This window comes from Molothrus ater, chromosome 14 (genome assembly GCF_012460135.2).
Source record: "Molothrus ater isolate BHLD 08-10-18 breed brown headed cowbird chromosome 14, BPBGC_Mater_1.1, whole genome shotgun sequence".
In the NCBI taxonomy this organism is placed as follows: domain Eukaryota; kingdom Metazoa; phylum Chordata; class Aves; order Passeriformes; family Icteridae; genus Molothrus; species Molothrus ater.
Genome location: NC_050491.2, coordinates 3,410,691 through 3,423,276, shown reverse-complemented (window position 1 = coordinate 3,423,276; position 12,586 = coordinate 3,410,691). Strand labels below are relative to the sequence as shown.

At 43.2% G+C, this 12,586-nt stretch overlaps 1 long non-coding RNA gene across 1 annotated transcript in view; it reads right to left on the bottom strand.

Moving 5' to 3' along the window:
* The window catches only part of LOC118698737 (uncharacterized), a 35,057-nt gene extending 25,242 nt beyond the window's left edge, over nt 1-9,815 (bottom strand). The window contains exons 1-3 of the long non-coding RNA XR_008508622.1: nt 9,695-9,815; nt 8,719-8,882; nt 8,206-8,262 (exon numbers count right to left, since the gene is read on the bottom strand). This is a non-coding gene — a long non-coding RNA (uncharacterized LOC118698737). The remainder of the gene's footprint in view (nt 1-8,205; nt 8,263-8,718; nt 8,883-9,694) is intronic.
* Between the last annotated feature and the right edge of the window lie 2,771 nt (nt 9,816-12,586).

Here is a 12,586-nt window from a genome sequence, read left to right as displayed (position 1 = left end):
CTCAGCATCCAGAACTCCAACAGTTGACAAAGAAACCAAGAAAAAAAGAAGGATAAATAAGAGAAACCTGCAACTGCCTGTTCCAATGAGCACTTTGTTTGTTTCTAGTGACCAATGAGTAAAGCGTAAACTGATGAGTTTTGTTAAAATGTATAAAAAGCATGCATGCTGTAAAGAAACCAGTTTGAAACCGGCAAATGGAGAGCTGCTTTGTATTGTCTGTGTCTCAACTACCACCAGTTATTTCAAAGCAGATCCTGTGGGCAGCACCCCCAGAGCACAGAGGGAAAGCAGGGCAGTGCTGCTGTCCCTGAGATCCCCCCATGGGCACAGTTTGAGCCCCCATTAGCATCAGGGGGAGGAGGGGATGGAGCCTGGACGTGTTTTCTGTGCTAATCTGGGAGCTGGCCCAAATCCCAGCACTTGGGTCACTTGTACACAGGGTTCTCATTGTGAGCTGGGGGAAAATGGCAGCCTCGCAGTTGGGCTTTGAAACTATGCATTTTTTAAAACTTGTGTATGCATAAGCCTCTTATTTAATGAATGACTCCCTTTGTATTTACATGTTCCACCATCCACAGGACAAATAGGGTTTAGTGGTTTGAGAATGAAAACTTCTCGTCCTCAAGGGACAGGGGGGGAATAAAATAGCTGCAGCTATTTTATGGAAGTGGTAAAAAATCAATTAGCCTCTGAGTTGTAGATCATACCTGATCTCCAAGGCCTTCTGTGGACATAAACATATTCTTCTTAAGTAACATATTCTTTCTTAAGGTACATATTCTATATACAATACATAATATTGAAAATATTACTTATTTTCAATCAGAAAAAAAAAATTCTGCTATAAATCTAACGGAAACACATTGGTTTTAATGCAGCTAAATTCAGATCAAAAAGTGGCCAGAAAAGTTATTTTAGGCTGCTCCAGATCACTATCCTAAATTAGAAGGATCTTACCAGACCTGAAGGCTTCTTAATCTTACACCTTTTTTTTTCAGTCTTCCCTTTAAATTCAGCTGATAAATGGAATATGTGAAATTATAAATAAATATAAGATATACGGCAGAAATAATTTCAAAGGATTTAGCAGCTAAGATAGGAATGCACAGAAAGCAGCATTTTAAGTTGTCTTGATTTCCAAAAGGAAATAGTTATAAATTAGTTCTAGGGCACTCTGATTCATTTATAAGAGTGGTTCAAGAAACTCTTCAATATTAATTAGTAGCCTGTGAATTCAGCCTATGCAATTATGATGAGACAGTTCTTTGGGTATGAAAGAGCCAACTTATCATATTTTTGAATTCACCATCTCTAAGCTTGAATATTTTTGTATTTCCATATTTCTCAAGTAGCACTTAATTTAATCTTATCCCCATTTCTTTCAATAAACCATTGTTGCCTCTCTTAAGCAGCACAGCTTCCTCCTCTAACTCATCTCCCCGTGAAATTGGTTTAATGAAGCAGAAAGGTATGAAGCATTAACAACACTGGAATTCATGTGGTAGCACTTCATTTTTCAGAGGCACTCACATTTCCTACCTAATTTATAAAATCAGCACACAAATGATTTTTATCACAGCCATTACATCAGTATAAATTACTGCCTTTTCTATAACACGGCAGTTAGTCAAACTGTTGAAATTATATCTATTAGTCATAGAGAGGAGGAGGGAGAAAGAAAAACTTGTAGGAAAGATTTAGTGTAAAATAAGGACTGATAGCAGCTTTATTGAAGCACTAATATTAATTTACCAAATGAGCCCAAAGTGTGGCTATTTTGCAAAGGAAAATTAAAAATACACAAAGTGAAGCAAATGGGTCAATTTGTAAAAGGAGCCAAAAAGGAAACTGGGCAAACAAGCCAGGCTGTGTCAGAGGCACTCGGAGATGCAATTAGGGAGAAGTTCCTCACATCCAGGAAGGCAGCACATGCCTCACCTTCCTTGCCCCACATTCCTCCCAAGCTTTCCCACCCACCCCCTTGCTCTGGCACTGGTGCTGTGCTTTTGGGCACGGCAGTTCCTCCAAAATCATCCTCATCCTCCTCCTCACTTCTTCCACTCTCACCTACTCCTGTCCTGGCTGTTCCTTTCCAGACCAGTGGCAATCAGCCCCTACCACCCAATTTTTGCTCCCAGCAGAACTATAATAATTCCTGTTGGGAAAATCTTTGTGTCCTCTCCTTCCCCAGGGAGTATAACCTGCTTTTCCAGGACCTCCATCCCAATTTCCAAAATTCAGCCTGTCAGAAAACAACTGTACAATCTGCAGAGGCTTCACACACTTGAAAAGACTTCAATTTGCCCTGCTCTGTAAACAACACCTTTCTCCACCAGAGCTGCTGCTGGGATCTCAGGTAGGTCCTGGGTTTCCCTTCCTGTTTGCTGTTCCTTCCAGAGCTGCTCTGTAAATTCACTGTCACCTGCCCTGCCAGACCTCTGCCTGTGTGGAGCTGACACCTGAGAGGGGCACTGCAAAATCTCACCAGGAAATTCTCTTTTCTCTCTCACATTCAGGAAGATGCTCTTCAGGATTGCACCAAAATGTCACATTTTTGCACAAGGCGTGATTTGCAGTGACAGTTGTAATTTTGTCTTTATTTTGTTTTGACCCAGGGAAATCAAATATTATGCAAAAATCTATTTTCACTGAGCCAAGGATTTCCAATTCCTGAAGTTCATAGGGTGCTTCAGGGAGCAATTTGGTCCAGACACCACATTCCTCAGTGGGATTGATACCAAATCATGAAAGATCTGGAGAGACATTTTGTGCTATTGGCCAATTGCCTACCAGCAAACAGACCAAGCAGGTTGAGAATGGCTTTTCTGGATTTGAAGAAGTCAAATAAATGGTATCCAAGCCTATTCTTGCTCTCCCTTTTCCAATTATTTCCCCTTGATGTGCTCATTGCCGTGGATCAGATGGTCAGCCTGGGAGGCAGGGGCCACACCCTGTGGTTTGTGCTCTGCCAGCAGCCAGCACCGGGGCCACAGGGACCCTGCTTGATGCCACTGGCATTAGGGGCAAGAAGGATTGAACCCAGTTTAACAAAAAATCCCAAATCTGAACTGAGATTGGTAGTGCAGCAGCAAAAAACCTGCAAGGGACACAGAGGTGCAGCTGCCTGTCCTTGGTGTGTTTTCCTTTGTGTTTTGATCTCCTTCTGCTTATGGTTTTTATTAATTAGCTTTTCCCTCTCTGTAGTATCAGGGTGTTCTTGCCTGGCTCTCTCTCTCTGTCTCCAGCCCCCGAGTACTGGTGTAGCAGTGTCTGCTGATGGCACCTTGTGGCTAAGCCAGAGAAGTGCTTGGGAATAGCAACCAGCATGAAGGAAGCCAGGAAAATATCAAGAAAAGAAGAGGAAATCCCTCCTGCCACAGTGAGGGCTGCAAAAAATGGTGCAACTCTGCAGACCCTTCCTTGCCAAGGAGGGCACAACCTCTGCCTGCTGCCCCCAGCCCCTCAGAGAGCCCTGGGATGCAAACAGGAGTCCTGGCCCTAAACCTCCTCCCAGCAGCAGGCAGGAGAAGGGGACAGGGTGGAAAATCCATCTAAAAGGCAAATCCCTGTGTGAGGGGCAGGAAGGGGCCAGGTTTGACCTGCTACCCAGAGTCCCTGAGAGCATGGCCAGCTTTGCTGGGTACCCAGAGCCCCTGAGAGCATGGCCAGCTTTGCTGGGTACCCAGAGCCCCTGAGAGCATGGCCAGCTTTGCTGGGTACCCAGAGCCCCTGAGAGCATGGCCAGCTTTGCTGGGCTACCCACAGAGCCCCTGAGAGCATGGCCAGCTTTGCTGGGTGCTACCCAGAGCCCCTGAGAGCATGGCCAGCTTTGCTGGGTACCCAGAGTCCCTGAGAGCATGGCCAGCTTTGCTGGGTACCCAGAGTTCCTGAGAGCATGGCCAGCTTTGCTGGGTGCTACCCAGAGTTCCTGAGAGCATGGCCAGCTTTGCTGGGTGCTACCCACAGTCCCTGAGAGCATGGCCAGCTTTGCTGGGTGCTACCCAGAGCCCCTGAGAGCATGGCCAGCTTTGCAGGGTACCCAGAGTCCCTGAGAGCATGGCCAGCTTTGCTGGGTACCCAGAGTTCCTGAGAGCATGGCCAGCTTTGCAGGGTGCTACCCAGAGCCCCTGAGAGCATGGCCAGCTTTGCTGGGTGCTGTCCTTGCCCTCAGAGGAGAAGGTCAGCCTGAGCCCAGGGGTCAGTTTGTGGTCAGGAAAAGCTCTGACCTGCAGAGCAGCCCCCTCTCTGCAGCCCTTCCCAGAGGCACTGCAGGCCCTGCAGTGCTGATGGTGCTGGGGACACCCCAAATGGCTGCTGCCCCTGCCCCTGGAGATGGGCTGGAGTCTCTCCTCAGCCTCCCCTACCAGCCCAGGTGGGGGTGGCTGTTGTATTTGTGTGGTGCCCCAATGAAGGGAGGAATGATGCATCTGACTCCATGCTCTCAGAAGGCTAATTTATTATTTTATGATACTATATTGTATTAAAGAACACTATACTAAACTATACTAAAGAATACAGAAAGGATACTTACAGAATGCTAAAAAATAATGAAAACTCCTGACTCTTTCCAGAGCCCCAACACAGCTTGGCCCTGATTGGCCAAAGAATCAAAACAACTCCCAGCAGAATCCAATGAAACAATCACCTGTGGGTAAACAATCTCCAAACACATTCCACATGTGAGCACAACACAGGAGAAGCAAATGAGATCAGAATTGTTTTCCTTTTTCTCTGAGGTTTCTCAGCTTCCCAGGAGAACAATCCTGGACAAAGGAATTTTTCAGAGAATGTGAATGCCACAGGTGGCAGGTCCTGAGCAGCCCCAGATTTGCCAGGCACCTGCTGGTTTGCAGCTGTGGCCAGGCCCTGGTGTGGTGACACCACGGGGAGGTGGCTGGGTCACCTCCTTGCCCAGGGCAGCCACCAGGGAGGCACAGCCAGAGCTCAGCATGGAGCTCTGTGGGCACTGATGGAATCATGTCCCACAGCCAGAATTCCCTGACAGGGTTCCCACAGTGCTGGGATTAAGAGGCAGCAAAGGGCACAGACCCAAACTGCAGATAAAGGACATTTGGCACCCAGCAGCATCACGTGGGATGGGTCCTGGGCAGGGAGCAACAAACAGACACAGGGGGGCCTAAGCCAGCCAAAGTCTCCTCAGAAATTCTGGGATCACATGAAGAAGGCAGGATTTTGTCCCAAACATAAAGCAGTTTGAAAAAAGGGCTGCCTCTCATTTAATTTAAGTTTTCTCAACTTTGGTTCAGTCCAGTCATTTATCTCCAAGTACCTATCCTGCATGGATTTCTAGGTCTCACTCTGGTTTGTATGGTCTTAAATATATCATTATCAGAATTCCCAAAAGTTTTGAAGTTCTTCTAAGAGCTGGCTCTAAATTTCTGCCCCCAACAATGTTCAGTATAAGTAAGAAGAACACTTGGATAGAACAGGAGTCCAAGATCACCCAGGAGATCAGATCTGCATTCCAGAGACAGGAACTCATAATGATGAGATGTAGTACAAGTTCTCACTCTAGAGGGAAACCTCTCTGATGGAAAACCAGGGAGGCTCTTTGCAAGTGTGAAGGACTGGAAACAAATCATGCTCCAGCTGGATATATGAAATCACAAAAGAATCAGAGAAAAAGGAAGAGATTTATCTTTATAGATCCTCAGCAGACTAACATCTGCAGACCTAATCAAGTGTCATGTCACAGAAGCAGCTCCACAAGCCCTACCTGAACAGCCAGGGCAGAAGAAATTACCCTCAATGTCCTTCCAGGGGTAGGTGCATCCTCATTAAAAGGCAGATGAGTCTCTCAATGAGCAATCAGTGTTTCCCAGCAGCAATATAAAATCAAGAGAGAAGCTCTCTGTGGCAGATCTCACCTGCAGCCCTATCACGACACTGTGCCCATTTTTCATGGTCAGTACTCAGTAATGCTCACAGCTCTGTGCACACAGGTTTTGCATACAACCTCACAAAGCTTTCCTGTGAGGAACATTTTGTGCTTCCCAGTCCAGCAGAGACAGAAGAATCCTCTTTTACTGATTAAAAACAAATAATAGCTCAAGGAAAAAAAAAAAAACAAAAAACCATGCTGTGATATGAAAAATGAAATGACAGACTAAGAGAGAAGGTTCAGCAGTAGCAGAAAATTCAGGAGGTTTTAGAAAACCTTTTTTCTCCCAGTAAAAGCACCTTCTGCCATAAAATCACTCTTGCAACTTTCATGTCACTTTTTGTCCTAACTCTACTTAATCCAAGAGGAAAATTAACAGCAACAGATAAAGAGTAAAAGCCTCACATTAAGGACAACCCTTACCTGGAAAAGAAAGATGAGTGATACATTCAGTGAAGCCCACAAAAGCCTTCACTATTCCACATTACCTGGAAGATGATCAGATACCACTGTGATAAGCAGCCCTACAAAAACGTGGGCAAGGTTGATGGCTGAAATTGGAATAATTTCTTTTTTTTTTTTTCCCCCAAAGGAGATGTTTTACTGCTTTTTTGAAACAGTAAAGCTCCAGGCTTGTCTTTACCTTTCTGTGTAAATAACTTCCTTTCCCTGGGGTGTTCATCATGGGTTTGACCTTAAAATGCATGGCAGTGTTCTTAGCAATATTCAATCAATGGCAGGATTAAAGGTGAAATCAGTTACACAGAGGAAGCCTACTGCTGTTTCACCAGTGTGGTGGCTCTAATCTCCCTCTGAGAGACTAAAGATCATAACTGATTTACTTCTCCTCCCTGGGGAACAATTTTCTGTAGCCTGGAGCAATCAGGAAACAGACTGAATTGGCTTTAATACCCATCTGCCCTTGGGGGGGAGACTGGGAAAAGCTACCATGTTGTTTCTTCTTCATACTTGTAATTAAATAAACTATGACAAATTTGACAGGCAGAATTTCTAGCAGTACCAGTTGTCTCCAAACTTCCTACTATGTATGTAATTGATATATAGCAGCTATTCCCAAGCAGTGCTGAGACTATTTCAACATTAAAATCAGTGATCTTCACTCCATTCCATGATTTAACCTATTGGCAACACACCTCTAATTTTCACACCTGTCAAGACTGTGGGACATGTTTAAGCACAAGGAAACAGGGCTTACTTTGATTTTTTGGTTTGTTTTTTTTTTTTTTTTTACCTTAACTGTGATCTTTCTATTAGTTCCAGAATGCCAGGCACATAAATGAGGTGGCATTGATACAAGAGAGAAACAAATCTTACAAGTGGTACCAGAGAGGGAAAATCTGGGAGAATGGAAGCATTTTCATATAGATTGATAACAAGGTACATGCAATAAACTTTTGTTAGTACTCCTTTTCAAAACAGTGCCAGAGGCAAATGAGATGAAAAACTATTTCCCTGAAAAACTTAGTGCAATTCAAAACATTTTTAGCATTGTATAATAATAATAAGAAGAAGAAGAAAAAGAAGAAGAAGAAGAAGAAGTCATAGTAATAATAATAATGATGATGATGATGATGATAATAATAATAATAATAATAATAATAATAATAATAATAATAATAATAATAATAATAATAATAATAATAATAATAATAATAATAATAATAAAAAGATCCAAGGTTTTTACTTGTATAGAAAGCAGAGTTGATTCCAGGGCTGGTGCAAGTACAGTCATTTCAAATATGCTGATATCTGCCTTTCTCATCTGTATTCCCCAGCATGAGACAGGTTTAAATACCCCACAGGGAAGGGAACTCCTGATTTTTCAGTTTACAGGGTTAACACATTTTTTCACATAAGCTCAGCTGAGACAATTTAAAGCCACAGGCAATTCCTTTTGTTTCATAATTATTTAACTAATTTTAAGCTTGTTCACCAGTTACTACAGGAAAGCTTAGGAATTTTAGAAATGCATTGGTGTCTCTGCCCAGAGCTGACATCCTGGCACAGGATCCCAGAATGGTTTGGGCTGGAAGAGACCTTAAATCTCATCCTATTCCATCCTCTGCCATGGGCAGGGACACCTCCCACCATCCCAGGTTGCTCCAAGCCCTGCCCAGCCTGGCCTTGGACACTCCAGGGATGGGGAGTCCCCAAGCTGAGTGCTCAGGGCTGCAGGAAATTCTGCTGCACCTGCAGAGAGCTCCCAAAGCCCAGCAGAGCAGAGCATGGCAATGCAAACACAGGCATGGAGATACAGCAGGGGCGTTGGGAAAACTCACCTTGATGGTTTTGGCCAGCCTGAGATAACTCAGCCCCCACAGCCCGGTCATGACACCCTGCAGGAATAAACCCACAGCAGCTGAGCCATGCTTGCCCAAACCAGCTCTCCTGGAGAGTTTGAATCTTAATTTTAATCTTTCCTAGGGCTGCTGCTGAGAAGCTGAGTGATCTTTATCAATGTCAGAGGGCCCTAAAGAATTGCCACCACCCCTATTGGCCCTGCTGCACCCAGGGTGCTGTCCCAGGGAAGGCAGGGAAGGCTGAGATGATCAATTCTCTAAAGCAGCTTTGCAGGAATGGAGCAGTCACCTGTCACAACAAACCCAGCCAGGTCTGCTCACTGGCCTGAAGTTAGAATTGCTCTCTGTGAGGATACACAGACTGCTGCTCCTAAATAGATTTTTTTAAATTTAATTCATTTTAAATTAATTAATCAATTCCAAATTGATTAATTAATTTACAAACCAGGCAAAATGCAATTACAGACTCTCAACAGCAACTTACACAACTACCTGAAATTTTCTGCTGCAGGACAGGGCAGATGCTGCAAAAGAACCTTTTGTACTTCCCTGGTGCCTGAGAAGCTGTGCAGACATCTGAGGGGCACCACTCCTGAGCCTGTAATTAATTCCCAGGGCTGTTCTGCTGAGTCCTTCCCAGCAAGGAAATAAAGGAGCTTAAATAAAACAAACAGCAAACAGGAATTGAATGAGAAGCTGAACACAGAAAGCCAAGCATCTGAAGGATTTTTACTTGGCCAAATTATTAGCGGGGAGAATTGGTGAATGCATTTCAGTTCTCTGTACTTAGTTTTAATACTGTTCTTCAAAAGCAAATTATGATGTAGAATATGGCAAGCATTTAACTTGGGTATTGTTTCTTATTATTTGGTTAAAGAACATAAATATTTAGCTACAAGCACTTAAGACAAGTGATACATTTTTTTAAGAACTCAACATTTACCTGTGTGGGATTAAAGTGATACAAACAGCCAAGAGTGACTGCTAAAAATCTGCTTCAGGCTGAGATTGCTGATAAAGTAAATTATTACACTGCAGACAAAATCTATTTTGTCGGTTTTGTACTGAAATTTGAAGAATTCAAACATATCCCAAGACTTACAGTTAGTTTTTAAAAAATGAGTGTTAATATATTAAAAAAGTGGAATTTTTCAAAACCTTCCCATTCCCCCTATTTCTCCCCTGCACCTGCTTTTTATTGCAATAGCCACAGGCTGTAATAAGACAGCAGTGTGACTTCAAGCACTGACACAAAGGAAGCTCTGTCTGAGCCAGTTACTCATCCCCACGACATGATAGCTCCCATTTCCTCCTCAGTGCTGCTTTCCCAGAGCAGTGACAGAAACCACATTGCAGAACTGTCAAGATCCTAAAACCTGATTGCTAAATGTCAATTACCTTCATTAGGTTTCCTTAAAAAAAAAAAAAAAAGGCAAAAAAGAGTGAGAGATGTGAACCAAAGATTTACCTGCTCTGCTCCAACTTGGTAAACTGGAACTCAAGCGTATCTTGTCTGCCCACAGATCCATAGATCTGCTCTAAAAACAAAGCTGAGTCTCTTCACTAGGAAATCAAACACTTAAAATGAACCTTCCTGTTCTTTTAAACAATGGTTTGAAAGCCATATTTGCCTTCAAAGAATTATCATAGGAGCAGATCCAAAGATACCTAAAGGTATTCCAAAATTTCCCAAGGAAGAAACAGCAACACCATCAGAGGGAGAAAATTAAACTTTAAACTCAGCCAGAAGCAGCAGCAGACAGTGATGAGGCTGTTGGGTCTCTGAAGCTCACAGGAACAGGGGATGTTCAGCATTTAGGAAGACCAAACACAAGTTTTTATCTTAGAATCAGAAATTCAGCTGGCAGCCCAAGGTAGCTGTGCCATGGGATAAACAATTGTGGCATTTATTTCAAATAACAAATTCAGCTGGAACACTTATTACAATTACACAGCACAGAGAGTACAAATTTCCTTGTCTTTCACATCAACTTGCCTCTCCTGACCCTCTATTTCTTCCTCTTCTTTTAATTAATCACCTTTAATTTGTGTCCTCCTTGTCCATCTGTGCAACAATGCTATGAATGAGCCAGAACTTTTTACTCTTGCAAAAAGAAAAGGGACATTTATAATTTTTATTTAGCTGTTATGTGGCTCATCATTGAACACAACAAATCATTTTCTACAAAGCACTTTCTGGCTCTTCAACTGAGAATTTTCTCATTATTTTCCCTTCAATTACATTTAAAATATTATTTTTAAGAGGCTGTGCAGCCACTTTATTACCCACACAGTTCCAGCTGCGTGGCAGAAGGTGGCAGAAAAACAGCTGGAGATTTCTGTACCCACTTCCAGCCTGCCCCAGAGCACAGAAAACCACCTGAGTGGATGTGGTTTGATGGAAAAAATACCTGCAAATACTTTGGCACCAGGTCAAAACTTCTCCCATGCTCACAGATCCCCCAGGAATGACACCTGGATATTGCAATACACCAAAGACAGCTCAGACTGGAGAAATCTGCAGCTGATGATCAGGGATGTTGCTGAGGAGCTGCTTTGGTGCTCCAAACCTCCACCCTAGGGAGCAGGAGGGTGAGAAATCCTGACCCGGGCATCCAGCAATGACCTGGCATTGAGGGTTGTGTGGATCAATAATTATCTCATATAATCATTATAGCATTATCCTACCTGAGCCACTGAGGTTATTCAGTGCAACAAAGATTTTTGTAGGGTTTGAATAAAGGAAAAATCATACAGAAGAGGAGAATCAATAAAATTTATAGTTTAAAACCCCTTTTCCTTCTGCAAAAAAAAAAAAAAAAAGCTGTCAAAAATAATGCCACAGTAACTTTTAAACAGATATAAACAGATATTCATGGAGTTGAATATCAGGATTCATAGCTTTTCCATGGAGAGAACAAGCCTCTAAACTGCAGCCCTGTACTGTGGGGGAAAAAAAAAAAAGTTTAATTTTGCCATCCTTAAAATCTTGAAAGCATCATTCAGGCCCTGCAATGGTGTGTCTCCATTTAAATGGACAAGGTTAGAAAAACTCAGATATCTTCCCCAGTTCCCCCCACCTTCAGCAGATAAAACAGGGAGATAAGAAAGTTGTGATGTTCTTTTGACCTTCTGCCAAAGGTAAGGACCACCTGTCGACCTGAATTTCCCTTGCAAATCTGCTGGAGCTGCACTACTGAAACTGCACTGCTGGTGCCTGCTTTATCTCTGATTAGCCATCATTTGGGACAACTGTTCAACTGATGGAGCAAATGCCTGCCCTGAGCTGGCATTTCCTACCTCCCCAGCACTCCTCTGCAATAATATCTCACTGCTAAAACACAGTTGTATTCTCCTCTCTCATCCCATGGCAGAAATGGAGGGAAAAGCTGTGCAGAGATTTATTGTGGTGCTGCTGGGGGAGGATACTGAACACTCTGATGAGCCACGCCAGGATTAGGATGCTCTCAAAGAGGAGTTTGTGGCTCAGGACACACCAGCAATGCTCACAGAGGATGTTTCTCTCCAAAAGGCACAGTGCTGCCCAGAAATATCGTTTTAGTGGCAGGATTTTCCTGAAGAGCTGCCAAACCCAGCCCTAACCTGTGCTGTCTGTATGAAATACCCCCTGGCATTCCCCTCTTTTCCCTGGTGGTGCTGCCACTGTGCTCCAAGATCCCATCCCTGGGCTCAGGTTACTGCAGGGATTACAGCAATTCCTCATCATCCTCTCTCTCCTTGTCTTTATTCCCTTCTTTCAGCTGAAAATAGACCTGATTTTTTATTTACTGCCCTGAGTAAATGTTATTTATTTAGTGCCCAAGCCTCGCTGTGTGAGTGTTACACAGGTCTGGCTCCTCTGCTGCCCCACTAAGGTCAGATTTTCCTTTCTGCCATAAATTCCTTCACTTCCCTGCCCACCTCTTTGCTGGGAAAGCACTGGAAGTCTGGGGTGCTTTGGATAAATTATCTGGTCCTGTTTTGTCAATTTAGACATTTGGCCAGTCTGGGAAACTGCAGAAAAAGTGGAATGAGCTGGGGCAGAGAGCTGGCAAGGGCTGATCCAAAGAGTCAAAAACCTGGACACAGCATTGCTTCCCTTTCCTCCCTGACAGACCTAAAACTAGGGGCAAAATGCCATAAAATAGCCAAATATCATTTAATAAAATTGGCTTCTATCAGTGCCTGTGTTTAATAGAGACATTAATTAAGCAAAGGTTTCTCCTGCTGATTCTTATCCATTATTAGAAATATTCTCACCATATTAGAAATATGCAGGAGATTATTTTGTTTGCTACATTCATGTTTTTCAAATCTGCCTGAGACTTCCATTCATTTAGGTTAAAATAGAAGATTTTCT